General features: G+C 43.3%; 11 non-coding genes across 11 annotated transcripts; all 11 read right to left on the minus strand.

Annotated features, from left to right (window-relative positions):
* Positions 1 to 808: 808 nt before the first annotated feature.
* On the minus strand, positions 809 to 890 carry trnas-aga (transfer RNA serine (anticodon AGA)). The gene has a single exon. It is a non-coding gene; the product is annotated as a tRNA-Ser (tRNA).
* A 1,289-nt stretch (positions 891 to 2,179) lies between these two features.
* On the minus strand, positions 2,180 to 2,266 carry trnay-gua (transfer RNA tyrosine (anticodon GUA)). Its single transcript is given in 2 exon segments — positions 2,180 to 2,215; positions 2,230 to 2,266. It is a non-coding gene; the product is annotated as a tRNA-Tyr (tRNA).
* A 2,435-nt stretch (positions 2,267 to 4,701) lies between these two features.
* Positions 4,702 to 4,788, minus strand: trnay-gua (transfer RNA tyrosine (anticodon GUA)). Its single transcript is given in 2 exon segments — positions 4,702 to 4,737; positions 4,752 to 4,788. It is a non-coding gene; the product is annotated as a tRNA-Tyr (tRNA).
* A 1,175-nt stretch (positions 4,789 to 5,963) lies between these two features.
* trnas-aga (transfer RNA serine (anticodon AGA)) lies at positions 5,964 to 6,045 on the minus strand. Its single transcript has one exon. It is a non-coding gene; the product is annotated as a tRNA-Ser (tRNA).
* A 1,289-nt stretch (positions 6,046 to 7,334) lies between these two features.
* trnay-gua (transfer RNA tyrosine (anticodon GUA)) lies at positions 7,335 to 7,421 on the minus strand. The gene is given in 2 exon segments: positions 7,335 to 7,370; positions 7,385 to 7,421. It is a non-coding gene; the product is annotated as a tRNA-Tyr (tRNA).
* Positions 7,422 to 8,546: 1,125 nt separating this feature from the next.
* On the minus strand, positions 8,547 to 8,628 carry trnas-aga (transfer RNA serine (anticodon AGA)). Its single transcript has one exon. It is a non-coding gene; the product is annotated as a tRNA-Ser (tRNA).
* Positions 8,629 to 9,917: 1,289 nt separating this feature from the next.
* Positions 9,918 to 10,004, minus strand: trnay-gua (transfer RNA tyrosine (anticodon GUA)). Its single transcript is given in 2 exon segments — positions 9,918 to 9,953; positions 9,968 to 10,004. It is a non-coding gene; the product is annotated as a tRNA-Tyr (tRNA).
* A 1,990-nt stretch (positions 10,005 to 11,994) lies between these two features.
* Positions 11,995 to 12,081, minus strand: trnay-gua (transfer RNA tyrosine (anticodon GUA)). Its single transcript is given in 2 exon segments — positions 11,995 to 12,030; positions 12,045 to 12,081. It is a non-coding gene; the product is annotated as a tRNA-Tyr (tRNA).
* A 1,175-nt stretch (positions 12,082 to 13,256) lies between these two features.
* trnas-aga (transfer RNA serine (anticodon AGA)) lies at positions 13,257 to 13,338 on the minus strand. The gene has a single exon. It is a non-coding gene; the product is annotated as a tRNA-Ser (tRNA).
* Positions 13,339 to 14,627: 1,289 nt separating this feature from the next.
* trnay-gua (transfer RNA tyrosine (anticodon GUA)) lies at positions 14,628 to 14,714 on the minus strand. Its single transcript is given in 2 exon segments — positions 14,628 to 14,663; positions 14,678 to 14,714. It is a non-coding gene; the product is annotated as a tRNA-Tyr (tRNA).
* A 1,126-nt stretch (positions 14,715 to 15,840) lies between these two features.
* Positions 15,841 to 15,922, minus strand: trnas-aga (transfer RNA serine (anticodon AGA)). Its single transcript has one exon. It is a non-coding gene; the product is annotated as a tRNA-Ser (tRNA).
* Between the last annotated feature and the right edge of the window lie 16 nt (positions 15,923 to 15,938).

Here is a 15,938-nt window from a genome sequence, read left to right on the forward strand (position 1 = left end):
GGGAAGAGAAACAGAAAGAAAAGGAGAAAAATTCAATATAAAATCCATAATACACAGTAACAGTAACACAGAAAGTGTCAATACTTCAGCATACATTGAGATATGGTTCAAATTCATTTTAAACATGAATTAGGGCAAATCATTAGAATCACATCTTAATATAAACACCTCAACCACCCATTATTACCTCAATATAAACACATAGTAGGGTGACAGATTCTATTAAAAATCTCTTAATGAAAACTGGTATATGAAACCCAGCAAATGAAATACTGATTGTGCACCTAACACACTCTTGCCAGGATTTGCACCTGGAGTCTTCCACCCAAAGGATGGATGTGTTGCTATTACACCACAAGAGTTGTGTTTTTTTCCCCACATTTTTTTAAAGAGAGAGTGCAAACACAACAACTAAAAACTATATACAATAACAATTTAAAACCTGTCTATATACAAAACCCCAAAACACTAACAAATTACACCATCCCTGGATTAGGTGCCAAGTCCAGCTGACAAAAGATTTTAATGACATTTAGTTTAAAAGGCTAATGTGGTTGGAAGGCGGATCCACTATGTTGCAATGTAATTGCTCACTGTAGTTTGTTTTGGTCAGCATGGTATTTATTTAGCACTATTCAGCCTTTACAATGTGCAGCAGCATATTCATTAATATACAGTACAATGCCTCAGCAGATGTTCCCAACACTTTCCCAATTGGTACTGAAAAACAAGCTAGGAACACAACACTAATTATGCAATGGTCAATCAAGAACCTTATCCAAGGTAAAACAACATCAGGGGAACTTCAGGTTGTTGGCAGGATTCGAATCTGCGCGGGGAGACCCCAATGGATTTCTAGTCCATCACCTTAACCACTCGGCCACAACAACACTCCTGGAGGCTCACGCGAAGGTGGCTAGGCCACCGTCTGTTGATTCCAGGGGTCTCAAACTCAAATTACCTGAGGGCTGCAGGACGCAGAGTCTGGGTGTGGCTGGGCTGCATCAGGTATTCCACTGAAAAAGCTTTGTTCAAAAAATCTAATCTTCTCAAACATCACTACTAACAGTTCTTTAACTATAATGGGTTCTTTTGAACATGAACGGTTTTTCTAAACATGGCTTCTCTTGCCTGCTTCCTGCTGCCAGAGACCTGGCAGCGCTTCCTCTCACATAGCTGAGCCACATTTGGCTTGAGCGAGGAAGCAGTTGACACCCTCACTATGGCTTGAAGAAGATCGTCAGTAAGTCTCGACCTGTACTTGGACTTTTTGAAGTTATAGAAAAACTTTTTGCACAAATATGTGCTCCCAAAAAGGCACAGGCTCAGGGGAGCCGGGGGTCAATTTTCTCGACAGCGACCGGGCTGTTCATTATCAGCTGGGACAACATTAATTATTTATTATATAAAACAATGGGATGCAGCCATGGAGGCGTGATTCACTGGCTTTTAGTTTCTATAATAACCCCATGGATTCAGCTGTACGTCCTACCCAACACCGATGTTCTGTTGCTTATGTAACCGAGGCAGGTAAGCCTTTGATGAGGCTCCAGCCTGACTCCGAAGCGGGACGGCGGGCGGGAGCTGGCTGAATGGCCCCATTGAAGGTCCACACCCATTAGTGACATCGTCAACGGAACGTCGGTGTTGGTCCTTAACGGCGGTAACATTGACTTCGTCCAGCTCGAAGTCAAACATTCTCATTTCAAACACAGTAACAAGTAGTAATTCTATGACGGCTATGTGATGTTACACGAGCGCCTCCATAGTTGTGCAATGTTTCTCTGCTTGCATCAACCCCGGCTGATGGCCCGCCCTCGGGAGCCATATAGTCCAGTGTGATTGGTAGGTTCGTTCAGCTCCAGCTTGCACAAAAAAAGGAACCTTCTGCACACAACGCGGGAAAGTGCCATTCGTATAGAACTCGCTGGCCGCACTAAAGATTAAACTTTCATATCGTCCTGAGGGCCACAAAATATTGTCTCCCAGGCCGCAAGCTTGAGAACCCTGTTTTAATCCATGGTCAAAAGCAGTCCTGTAAATTGGAGCAGGAGCTTTGGTGAGTAAAGGCAACATGTTGCAGAGCTTTGAAAAAATGTCCTTGCAGCGGGAGATGTTAGTATAGGGACAAGTAGCCATGGCGTTAGAGCAGTACCTGGACTGTTCCGCCAAAATGTTCTCCTTCGAGCCGGAGTTGAACCAGCGACCTAAGGATCCCAGCTGACTAACCTACAGTCCTCCGCTCTACCAACTGAGCTATCGAAGGGTGGGGAGGGACTTGTTCTACGTACCTCTAATCCAGAAGATTAGAGGTAAGAAGATTAGGTGCCAAGTCCAGCTGACAAAAGATGTCAATGACATTTAGTTTAACAGACTAACGTGGTTGGAAGGCGGATCCACTATGGTGTAATGTAACTGCTCACTGTAGTTTGTTTTGGTCAGGATGGCATTTTTTTAGGAATATTCAGACTTTACAATGCAGATCTTCCCAACACTTTCCTAAATGGTACTGAAAAACTAGCTAGGGACACTGGTTGAAAAGGGAATTTTAAGGGGGGGGAAGAAAAAAGAAGAGAGGAAGGGGGGAAGAGAAACAGAAAGAAAAGGAGAAAAATTCAATATAAAATCCATAATACACAGTAACAGTAACAGAGAAAGTGTCAATACTTCAGCATACATTGAGATATGGTTCAAATTCATTTTAAACATGAATTAGGGCAAATCATTAGAATCACATCTTAATATAAACACCTCAACCACCCATTATTACCTCAATATAAACACATAGTAGGGTGACAGATTCTATTAAAAATCTCTTAATGAAAACTGGTATATGAAACCCAGCAAATGAAATACTGATTGTGCACCTAACACACTCTTGCCAGGATTTGCACCTGGAGTCTTCCACCCAAAGGATGGATGTGTTGCTATTACACCACAAGAGTTGTGTTTTTTTCCCCACATTTTTTTAAAGAGAGAGTGCAAACACAACAACTAAAAACTATATACAATAACAATTTAAAACCTGTCTATATACAAAACCCCAAAACACTAACAAATTACACCATCCCTGGATTAGGTGCCAAGTCCAGCTGACAAAAGATTTTAATGACATTTAGTTTAAAAGGCTAATGTGGTTGGAAGGCGGATCCACTATGTTGCAATGTAATTGCTCACTGTAGTTTGTTTTGGTCAGCATGGTATTTGTTTAGGACTATTCAGCCTTTACAATGTGCAGCAGCATATTCATTAATATACAGTACAATGCCTCAGCAGATGTTCCCAACACTTTCCCAATTGGTACTGAAAAACAAGCTAGGAACACAACACTAATTATGCAATGGTTCGAACCTGCGCGGGGAGACCCCAATGGATTTCTAGTCCATCGCCTTAACCACTCGGCCACAACAACACTCCTGGAGGCTCACGCGAAGGTGAGTAGGCCACCGTCTGTTGATTCCAGGGGTCTCAAACTCAAATTACCTGAGGGCTGCAGGACGCAGAGTCTGGGTGTGGCTGGGCTGCATCAGGTATTCCACTGAAAAAGCTTTGTTCAAAAAATCTAATCTTCTCAAACATCACTACTAACAGTTCTTTAACTATAATGGGTTCTTTTGAACATGAACGGTTTTTCTAAACATGGCTTCTCTTGCCTGCTTCCTGCTGCCAGAGACCTGGCAGCGCTTCCTCTCACATAGCTGAGCCACATTTGGCTTGAGCGAGGAAGCTGTTGACACCCTCACTATGGCTTGAAGAAGATCGTCAGTAAGTTTCGACCTGTACTTGGACTTTTTGAAGTTATAGAAAAACTTTTTGCACAAATATGTGCTCCCAAAAAGGCACAGGCTCAGGGGAGCCGGGGGTCAATTTTCTCGACAGCGACCGGGCTGTTCATTATCAGCTGGGACAACATTAATTATTTATTATATAAAACAATGGGATGCAGCCATGGAGGCGTGATTCACTGGCTTTTAGTTTCTATAATAACCCCATGGATTCAGCTGTACGTCCTACCCAACACCGATGTTCTGTTGCTTATGTAACCGAGGCAGGTAAGCCTTTGATGAGGCTCCAGCCTGACTCCGAAGCGGGACGGCGGGCGGGAGCTGGCTGAATGGCCCCATTGAAGGTCCACACCCATTAGTGACATCGTCAACGGAACGTCGGTGTTGGTCCTTAACGGCGGTAACATTGACTTCGTCCAGCTCGAAGTCAAACATTCTCATTTCAAACACAGTAGCAAGTAGGAATTCTATGACGGCTATGTGATGTTACACGAGCGCCTCCATAGTTGTGCAATGTTTCTCTGCTTGCATCAACCCCGGCTGATGGCCCGCCCTCGGGAGCCATATAGTCCAGTGTGATTGGTAGGTTCGTTCAGCTCCAGCTTGCACAAAAAAAGGAACCTTCTGCACACAACGCGGGAAAGTGCCATTCGTATAGAACTCGCTGGCCTCACTAAAGATTAAACTTTCATATCGTCCTGAGGGCCACAAAATATTGTCTCCCAGGCCGCAAGCTTGAGAACACTGTTTTAATCCATGGTCAAAAGCAGTCCTGTAAATTGGAGCAGGAGCTTTGGTGAGTAAAGGCAACATGTTGCAGAGCTTTGAAAAAATGTCCTTGCAGCGGGAGATGTTAGTATAGGGACAAGTAGCCATGGCGTTAGAGCAGTACCTGGACTGTTCCGCCAAAATGTTCTCCTTCGAGCCGGAGTTGAACCAGCGACCTAAGGATCCCAGCTGACTAACCTACAGTCCTCCGCTCTACCAACTGAGCTATCGAAGGGTGGGGAGGGACTTGTTCTACGTACTTCTAATGCAGAAGATGGTAACAATCCATGTACGTACGTAACCATCTTTTAGTTACACCGGCTTATGCTTGTCTCTGGATTAGGTGCCAAGTCCAGCTGACAAAAGATGTCAATGACATTTAGTTTAACAGACTAACGTGGTTGGAATGCGGATCCACTATGGTGTAATGTAATTGCTCACTGTAGTTTGTTTTGGTCAGCATGGCATTTTTTTAGGACTATTCAGACTTTACAATGCAGATGTTCCCAACACTTTCATAAATGGTACTGAAAAACTAGCTAGGGACACTGGTTGAAAAGGGAATTTTAAGGGGGGGGGAAGAAAAAAGAAGAGAGGAAGGGGGGAAGAGAAACAGAAAGAAAAGGAGAAAAATTCAATATAAAATCCATAATACACAGTAACAGTAACACAGAAAGTGTCAATACTTCAGCATACATTGAGATATGGTTCAAATTCATTTTAAACATGAATTAGGGCAAATCATTAGAATCACATCTTAATATAAACACCTCAACCACCCATTATTACCTCAATATAAACACATAGTAGGGTGACAGATTCTATTAAAAATCTCTTAAAGAAAACTGGTATATGAAACCCAGCAAATGAAATACTGATTGTGCACCTAACACACTCTTGCCAGGATTTGCACCTGGAGTCTTCCACCCAAAGGATGGATGTGTTGCTATTACACCACAAGAGTTGTGTTTTTTTCCCCACATTTTTTTAAAGAGAGAGTGCAAACACAACAACTAAAAACTATATACAATAACAATTTAAAACCTGTCTATATACAAAACCCCAAAACACTAACAAATTACACCATCCCTGGATTAGGTGCCAAGTCCAGCTGACAAAAGATGTTAATGACATTTAGTTTAACAGGCTAATGTGGTTGGAAGGCGGATCCACTATGTTGCAATGTAGTTGCTCACTGTAGTTTGTTTTGGTCAGCATGGTATTTGTTTAGGACTATTCAGCCTTTACAATGTGCAGCAGCAGATTCATTAATATACAGTACAATGCCTCAGCAGATGTTCCCAACACTTTCCCAATTGGTACTGAAAAACAAGCTAGGAACACAACACTAATTATGCAATGGTCAATCAAGAACCTTATCCAAGGTAAAACAACATCAGGGGAACTTCACATTGTTGGCAGGATTCGAACCTGCGCGGGGAGACCCCAATGGATTTCTAGTCCATCGCCTTAACCACTCGGCCACAACAACACTCCTGGAGGCTCACGCGAAGGTGGCTAGGCCACCGTCTGTTGATTCCAGGGGTCTCAAACTCAAATTACCTGAGGGCTGCAGGACGCAGAGTCTGGGTGTGGCTGGGCTGCATCAGGTATTCCACTGAAAAAGCTTTGTTCAAAAAATCTAATCTTCTCAAACATCACTACTAACAGTTCTTTAACTATAATGGGTTCTTGTGAACATGAACGGTTTTTCTAAACATGGCTTCTCTTGCCTGCTTCCTGCTGCCAGAGACCTGGCAGCGCTTCCTCTCACATAGCTGAGCCACATTTGGCTTGAGCGAGGAAGCAGTTGACACCCTCACTATGGCTTGGAGAAGATCGTCAGTAAGTCTCGACCTGTACTTGGACTTTTTGAAGTTATAGAAAAACTTTTTGCACAAATATGTGCTCCCAAAAAGGCACAGGCTCAGGGGAGCCGGGGGTCAATTTTCTCGACAGCGACCGGGCTGTTCATTATCAGCTGGGACAACATTAATTATTTATTATATAAAACAATGGGATGCAGCCATGGAGGCGTTATTCACTGGCTTTTAGTTTCTATAATAACCCCATGGATTCAGCTGTACGTCCTACCCAACACCGATGTTCTGTTGCTTATGTAACCGAGGCAGGTAAGCCTTTGATGAGGCTCCAGCCTGACTCCGAAGCGGGACGGCGGGCGGGAGCTGGCTGAATGGCCCCATTGAAGGTCCACACCCATTAGTGACATCGTCAACGGAACGTCGGTGTTGGTCCTTAACGGCGGTAACATTGACTTCGTCCAGCTCGAAGTCAAACATTCTCATTTCAAACACAGTAACAAGTAGGAATTCTATGACGGCTATGTGATGTTACACGAGCGCCTCCATAGTTGTGCAATGTTTCTCTGCTTGCATCAACCCCGGCTGATGGCCCGCCCTCGGGAGCCATATAGTCCAGTGTGATTGGTAGGTTCGTTCAGCTCCAGCTTGCACAAAAAAAGGAACCTTCTGCACACAACGCGGGAAAGTGCCATTCGTATAGAACTCGCTGGCCGCACTAAAGATTAAACTTTCATATCGTCCTGAGGGCCACAAAATATTGTCTCGCAGGCCGCAAGCTTGAGAACCCTGTTTTAATCCATGGTCAAAAGCAGTCCTGTAAATTGGAGCAGGAGCTTTGGTGAGTAAAGGCAACATGTTGCAGAGCTTTGAAAAAATGTCCTTGCAGCGGGAGATGTTAGTATAGGGACAAGTAGCCATGGCGTTAGAGCAGTACCTGGACTGTTCCGCCAAAATGTTCTCCTTCGAGCCGGAGTTGAACCAGCGACCTAAGGATCCCAGCTGACTAACCTACAGTCCTCCGCTCTACCAACTGAGCTATCGAAGGGTGGGGAGGGACTTGTTCTACGTACCTCTAATCCAGAAGATTAGAGGTTAGAAGATTAGGTGCCAAGTCCAGCTGACAAAAGATGTCAATGACATTTAGTTTAACAGACTAACGTGGTTGGAAGGCGGATCCACTATGGTGTAATGTAACTGCTCACTGTAGTTTGTTTTGGTCAGCATGGCATTTTTTTAGGAATATTCAGACTTTACAATGCAGATCTTCCCAACACTTTCCTAAATGGTACTGAAAAACTAGCTAGGGACACTGGTTGAAAAGGGAATTTTAAGGGGGGGGAAGAAAAAAGAAGAGAGGAAGGGGGGAAGAGAAACAGAAAGAAAAGGAGAAAAATTCAATATAAAATCCATAATACACAGTAACAGTAACACAGAAAGTGTCAATACTTCAGCATACATTGAGATATGGTTCAAATTCATTTTAAACATGAATTAGGGCAAATCATTAGAACCACATCTTAATATAAACACCTCAACCACCCATTATTACCTCAATAAAAACACATAGTAGGGTGACAGATTCTATTAAAAATCTCTTAATGAAAACTGGTATATGAAACCCAGCAAATGAAATACTGATTGTGCACCTAACACACTCTTGCCAGGATTTGCACCTGGAGTCTTCCACCCAAAGGATGGATGTGTTGCTATTACACCACAAGAGTTGTGTTTTTTTCCCCACATTTTTTTAAAGAGAGAGTGCAAACACAACAACTAAAAACTATATACAATAACAATTTAAAACCTGTCTATATACAAAACACCAAAACACTAACAAATTACACCATCCCTGGATTAGGTGCCAAGTCCAGCTGACAAAAGATTTTAATGACATTTAGTTTAAAAGGCTAATGTGGTTGGAAGGCGGATCCACTATGTTGCAATGTAATTGCTCACTGTAGTTTGTTTTGGTCAGCATGGTATTTATTTAGGACTATTCAGCCTTTACAATGTGCAGCAGCATATTCATTAATATACAGTACAATGCCTCAGCAGATGTTCCCAACACTTTCCCAATTGGTACTGAAAAACAAGCTAGGAACACAACACTAATTATGCAATGGTCAATCAAGAACCTTATCCAAGGTAAAACAACATCAGGGGAACTTCACGTTGTTGGCAGGATTCGAACCTGCGCGGGGAGACCCCAATGGATTTCTAGTCCATCGCCTTAACCACTCGGCCACAACAACACTCCTGGAGGCTCACGCGAAGGTGGCTAGGCCACCGTCTGTTGATTCCAGGGGTCTCAAACTCAAATTACCTGAGGGCTGCAGGACGCAGAGTCTGGGTGTGGCTGGGCTGCATCAGGTATTCCACTGAAAAAGCTTTGTTCAAAAAATCTAATCTTCTCAAACATCACTACTAACAGTTCTTTAACTATAATGGGTTCTTGTGAACATGAACGGTTTTTCTAAACATGGCTTCTCTTGCCTGCTTCCTGCTGCCAGAGACCTGGCAGAGCTTCCTCTCACATAGCTGAGCCACATTTGGCTTGAGCGAGGAAGCAGTTGACACCCTCACTATGGCTTGAAGAAGATCGTCAGTAAGTCTCGACCTGTACTTGGACTTTTTGAAGTTATAGAAAAACTTTTTGCACAAATATGTGCTCCCAAAAAGGCACAGGCTCAGGGGAGCCGGGGGTCAATTTTCTCGACAGCGACCGGGCTGTTCATTATCAGCTGGGACAACATTAATTATTTATTATATAAAACAATGGGATGCAGCCATGGAGGCGTTATTCACTGGCTTTTAGTTTCTATAATAACCCCATGGATTCAGCTGTACGTCTTACCCAACACCGATGTTCTGTTGCTTATGTAACCGAGGCAGGTAAGCCTTTAATGAGGCTCCAGCCTGACTCCGAAGCGGGACGGCGGGCGGGAGCTGGCTGAATGGCCCCATTGAAGGTCCACACCCATTAGTGACATCGTCAACGGAACGTCGGTGTTGGTCCTTAACGGCGGTAACATTGACTTCGTCCAGCTCGAAGTCAAACATTCTCATTTCAAACACAGTAACAAGTAGGAATTCTATGACGGCTATGTGATGTTACACGAGCGCCTCCATAGTTGTGCAATGTTTCTCTGCTTGCATCAACCCCGGCTGATGGGCCGCCCTCGGGAGCCATATAGTCCAGTGTGATTGGTAGGTTCGTTCAGCTCCAGCTTGCACAAAAAAAGGAACCTTCTGCACACAACGCGGGAAAGTGCCATTCGTATAGAACTCGCTGGCCGCACTAAAGATTAAACTTTCATATCGTCCTGAGGGCCACAAAATATTGTCTCGCAGGCCGCAAGCTTGAGAACCCTGTTTTAATCCATGGTCAAAAGCAGTCCTGTAAATTGGAGCAGGAGCTTTGGTGAGTAAAGGCAACATGTTGCAGAGCTTTGAAAAAATGTCCTTGCAGCGGGAGATGTTAGTATAGGGACAAGTAGCCATGGCGTTAGAGCAGTACCTGGACTGTTCCGCCAAAATGTTCTCCTTCGAGCCGGAGTTGAACCAGCGACCTAAGGATCCCAGCTGACTAACCTACAGTCCTCCGCTCTACCAACTGAGCTATCGAAGGGTGGGGAGGGACTTGTTCTACGTACTTCTAATGCAGAAGATGGTAACAATCCATGTACGTACTTAACCATCTTTTAGTTTGCACCGGCTTATGCTTGTCTCTGGATTAGGTGCCAAGTCCAGCTGACAAAAGATGTCAATGACATTTAGTTTAACAGACTAACGTGGTTGGAATGCGGATCCACTATGGTGTAATGTAATTGCTCACTGTAGTTTGTTTTGGTCAGCATGGCATTTTTTTAGGACTATTCAGACTTTACAATGCAGATGTTCCCAACACTTTCATAAATGGTACTGAAAAACTAGCTAGGGACACTGGTTGAAAAGGGAATTTTAAGGGGGGGGGAAGAAAAAAGAAGAGAGGAAGGGGGGAAGAGAAACAGAAAGAAAAGGAGAAAAATTCAATATAAAATCCATAATACACAGTAACAGTAACACAGAAAATGTCAATACTTCAGCATACATTGAGATATGGTTCAAATTCATTTTAAACATGAATTAGGGCAAATCATTAGAATCACATCTTAATATAAACACCTCAACCACCCATTATTACCTCAATATAAACACATAGTAGGGTGACAGATTCTATTAAAAATTTCTTAATGAAAACTGGTATATGAAACCCAGCAAATGAAATACTGATTGTGCACCTAACACACTCTTGCCAGGATTTGCACCTGGAGTCTTCCACCCAAAGGATGGATGTGTTGCTATTACACCACAAGAGTTGTGTTTTTTTCCCCACATTTTTTTAAAGAGAGAGTGCAAACACAACAACTAAAAACTATATACAATAACAATTTAAAACCTGTCTATATACAAAACCCCAAAACACTAACAAATTACACCATCCCTGGATTAGGTGCCAAGTCCAGCTGACAAAAGATGTTAATGACATTTAGTTTAACAGGCTAATGTGGTTGGAAGGCGGATCCACTATGTTGCAATGTAGTTGCTCACTGTAGTTTGTTTTGGTCAGCATGGTATATGTTTAGGACTATTCAGCCTTTACAATGTGCAGCAGCAGATTCATTAATATACAGTACAATGCCTCAGCAGATGTTCCCAACACTTTCCCAATTGGTACTGAAAAACAAGCTAGGAACACAACACTAATTATGCAATGGTCAATTAAGCCGGGAGCCGGGGGTCAATTTTCTCGACTGCGACCGGGCTGTTCATTATCAGCTGGGACAACATTAATTATTTATTATATAAAACAATGGGATGCAGCCATGGAGGCGTTATTCACTGGCTTTTAGTTTCTATAATAACCCCATGGATTCAGCTGTACGTCCTACCCAACACCGATGTTCTGTTGCTTATGTAACCGAGGCAGGTAAGCCTTTGATGAGGCTCCAGCCTGACTCCGAAGCGGGACGGCGGGCGGGAGCTGGCTGAATGGCCCCATTGAAGGTCCACACCCATTAGTGACATCGTCAACGGAACGTCGGTGTTGGTCCTTAACGGCGGTAACATTGACTTCGTCCAGCTCGAAGTCAAACATTCTCATTTCAAACACAGTAACAAGTAGGAATTCTATGACGGCTATGTGATGTTACACGAGCGCCTCCATAGTTGTGCAATGTTTCTCTGCTTGCATCAACCCCGGCTGATGGCCCGCCCTCGGGAGCCATATAGTCCAGTGTGATTGGTAGGTTCGTTCAGCTCCAGCTTGCACAAAAAAAGGAACCTTCTGCACACAACGCGGGAAAGTGCCATTCGTATAGAACTCGCTGGCCGCACTAAAGATTAAACTTTCATATCGTCCTGAGGGCCACAAAATATTGTCTCGCAGGCCGCAAGCTTGAGAACCCTGTTTTAATCCATGGTCAAAAGCAGTCCTGTAAATTGGAGCAGGAGCTTTGGTGAGTAAAGGCAACATGTTGCAGAGCTTTGAAAAAATGTCCTTGCAGCGGGAGATGTTAGTATAGGGACAAGTAGCCATGGCGTTAGAGCAGTACCTGGACTGTTCCGCCAAAATGTTCTCCTTCGAGCCGGAGTTGAACCAGCGACATAAGGATCCCAGCTGACTAACCTACAGTCCTCCGCTCTACCAACTGAGCTATCGAAGGGTGGGGAGGGACTTGTTCTACGTACTTCTAATGCAGAAGATGGTAACAATCCATGTACGTACGTAACCATCTTTTAGTTACACCGGCTTATGCTTGTCTCTGGATTAGGTGCCAAGTCCAGCTGACAAAAGATGTCAATGACATTTAGTTTAACAGACTAACGTGGTTGGAATGCGGATCCACTATGGTGTAATGTAATTGCTCACTGTAGTTTGTTTTGGTCAGCATGGCATTTTTTTAGGACTATTCAGACTTTACAATGCAGATGTTCCCAACACTTTCATAAATGGTACTGAAAAACTAGCTAGGGACACTGGTTGAAAAGGGAATTTTAAGGGGGGGGGAAGAAAAAAGAAGAGAGGAAGGGGGGAAGAGAAACAGAAAGAAAAGGAGAAAAATTCAATATAAAATCCATAATACACAGTAACAGTAACACAGAAAATGTCAATACTTCAGCATACATTGAGATATGGTTCAAATTCATTTTAAACATGAATTAGGGCAAATCATTAGAATCACATCTTAATATAAACACCTCAACCACCCATTATTACCTCAATATAAACACATAGTAGGGTGACAGATTCTATTAAAAATCTCTTAATGAAAACTGGTATATGAAACCCAGCAAATGAAATACTGATTGTGCACCTAACACACTCTTGCCAGGATTTGCACCTGGAGTCTTCCACCCAAAGGATGGATGTGTTGCTATTACACCACAAGAGTTGTGTTTTTTTCCCCACATTTTTTTAAAGAGAGAGTGCAAACACAACAACTAAAAACTATATACAATAACAATTTAAAACCTGTCTATATACAAAACCCCAAAACACTAACAAATTACACCATCCCTGGATTAGGTGCCAAGTCCAGCTGACAAAAGATGTTAATGACATTTAGTTTAACAGGCTAATGTGGTTGGAAGGCGGATCCACTATGTTGCAATGTAGTTGCTCACTGTAGTTTGTTTTGGTCAGCATGGTATTTGTTTAGGACTATTCAGCCTTTACAATGTGCAGCAGCAGATTCATTAATATACAGTACAATGCCTCAGCAGATGTTCCCAACACTTTCCCAATTGGTACTGAAAAACAAGCTAGGAACACAACACTAATTATGCAATGGTCAATCAAGAACCTTATCCAAGGTAAAACAACATCAGGGGAACTTCACATTGTTGGCAGGATTCGAACCTGCGCGGGGAGACCCCAATGGATTTCTAGTCCATCGCCTTAACCACTCGGCCACAACAACACTCCTGGAGGCTCACGCGAAGGTGGCTAGGCCACCGTCTGTTGATTCCAGGGGTCTCAAACTCAAATTACCTGAGGGCTGCAGGACGCAGAGTCTGGGTGTGGCTGGGCTGCATCAGGTATTCCACTGAAAAAGCTTTGTTCAAAAAATCTAATCTTCTCAAACATCACTACTAACAGTTCTTTAACTATAATGGGTTCTTGTGAACATGAACGGTTTTTCTAAACATGGCTTCTCTTGCCTGCTTCCTGCTGCCAGAGACCTGGCAGCGCTTCCTCTCACATAGCTGAGCCACATTTGGCTTGAGCGAGGAAGCAGTTGACACCCTCACTATGGCTTGAAGAAGATCGTCAGTAAGTCTCGACCTGTACTTGGACATTTTGAAGTTATAGAAAAACTTTTTGCACAAATATGTGCTCCCAAAAAGGCACAGGCTCAGGGGAGCCGGGGGTCAATTTTCTCGACAGCGACCGGGCTGTTCATTATCAGCTGGGACAACATTAATTATTTATTATATAAAACAATGGGATGCAGCCATGGAGGCGTTATTCACTGGTTTTTAGTTTCTATAATAACCCCATGGATTCAGCTGTACGTCCTACCCAACACCGATGTTCTGTTGCTTATGTAACCGAGGCAGGTAAGCCTTTGATGAGGCTCCAGCCTGACTCCGAAGCGGGACGGCGGGCGGGAGCTGGCTGAATGGCCCCATTGAAGGTCCACACCCATTAGTGACATCGTCAACGGAACGTCGGTGTTGGTCCTTAACGGCGGTAACATTGACTTCGTCCAGCTCGAAGTCAAACATTCTCATTTCAAACACAGTAACAAGTAGGAATTCTATGACGGCTATGTGATGTTACACCAGCGCCTCCATAGTTGTGCAATGTTTCTCTGCTTGCATCAACCCCGGCTGATGGCCCGCCCTCGGGAGCCATATAGTCCAGTGTGATTGGTAGGTTCGTTCAGCTCCAGCTTGCACAAAAAAAGGAACCTTCTGCACACAACGCGGGAAAGTGCCATTCGTATAGAACTCGCTGGCCGCACTAAAGATTAAACTTTCATATCGTCCTGAGGGCCGCAAAATATTGTCTCGCAGGCCGCAAGCTTGAGAACCCTGTTTTAATCCATGGTCAAAAGCAGTCCTGTAAATTGGAGCAGGAGCTTTGGTGAGTAAAGGCAACATGTTGCAGAGCTTTGAAAAAATGTCCTTGCAGCGGGAGATGTTAGTATAGGGACAAGTAGCCATGGCGTTAGAGCAGTACCTGGACTGTTCCGCCAAAATGTTCTCCTTCGAGCCGGAGTTGAACCAGCAACCTAAGGATCCCAGCTGACTAACCTACAGTCCTCCGCTCTACCAACTGAGCTATCGAAGGGTGGGGAGGGACTTGTTCTACGTACCTCTAATCCAGAAGATTAGAGGTAAGAAGATTAGGTGCCAAGTCCAGCTGACAAAAGATGTCAATGACATTTAGTTTAACAGACTAACGTGGTTGGAAGGCGGATCCACTATGGTGTAATGTAACTGCTCACTGTAGTTTGTTTTGGTCAGCATGGCATTTTTTTAGGAATATTCAGACTTTACAATGCAGATCTTCCCAACACTTTCATAAATGGTACTGAAAAACTAGCTAGGGACACTGGTTGAAAAGGGAATTTTAAGGGGGGGGGAAGAAAAAAGAAGAGAGGAAGGGGGGAAGAGAAACAGAAAGAAAAGGAGAAAAATTCAATATAAAATCCATAATACACAGTAACAGTAACACAGAAAATGTCAATACTTCAGCATACATTGAGATATGGTTCAAATTCATTTTAAACATGAATTAGGGCAAATCATTAGAATCACATCTTAATATAAACACCTCAACCACCCATTATTACCTCAATATAAACACATAGTAGGGTGACAGATTCTATTAAAAATCTCTTAATGAAAACTGGTATATGAAACCCAGCAAATGAAATACTGATTGTGCACCTAACACACTCTTGCCAGGATTTGCACCTGGAGTCTTCCACCCAAAGGATGGATGTGTTGCTATTACACCACAAGAGTTGTGTTTTTTTCCCCACATTTTTTTAAAGAGAGAGTGCAAACACAACAACTAAAAACTATATACAATAACAATTTAAAACCTGTCTATATACAAAACCCCAAAACACTAACAAATTACACCATCCCTGGATTAGGTGCCAAGTCCAGCTGACAAAAGATTTTAATGACATTTAGTTTAACAGGCTAATGTGGTTGGAAGGCGGATCCACTATGTTGCAATGTAGTTGCTCACTGTAGTTTGTTTTGGTCAGCATGGTATTTGTTTAGGACTATTCAGCCTTTACAATGTGCAGCAGCAGATTCATTAATATACAGTACAATGCCTCAGCAGATGTTCCCAACACTTTCCCAATTGGTACTGAAAAACAAGCTAGGAACACAACACTAATTATGCAATGGTCAATCAAGAACCTTATCCAAGGTAAAACAACATCAGGGGAACTTCACATTGTTGGCAGGATTCGAACCTGCGCGGGGAGACCCCAATGGATTTCTAGTCCATCGCCTTAACCACTCGGCCACAACAACACTCCTGGAGGCTCAC

The sequence above is a fragment of the Channa argus genome, unplaced genomic scaffold, assembly GCF_033026475.1.
Source record: "Channa argus isolate prfri unplaced genomic scaffold, Channa argus male v1.0 Contig043, whole genome shotgun sequence".
NCBI classification, from domain to species: Eukaryota; Metazoa; Chordata; class Actinopteri; order Anabantiformes; family Channidae; genus Channa; species Channa argus.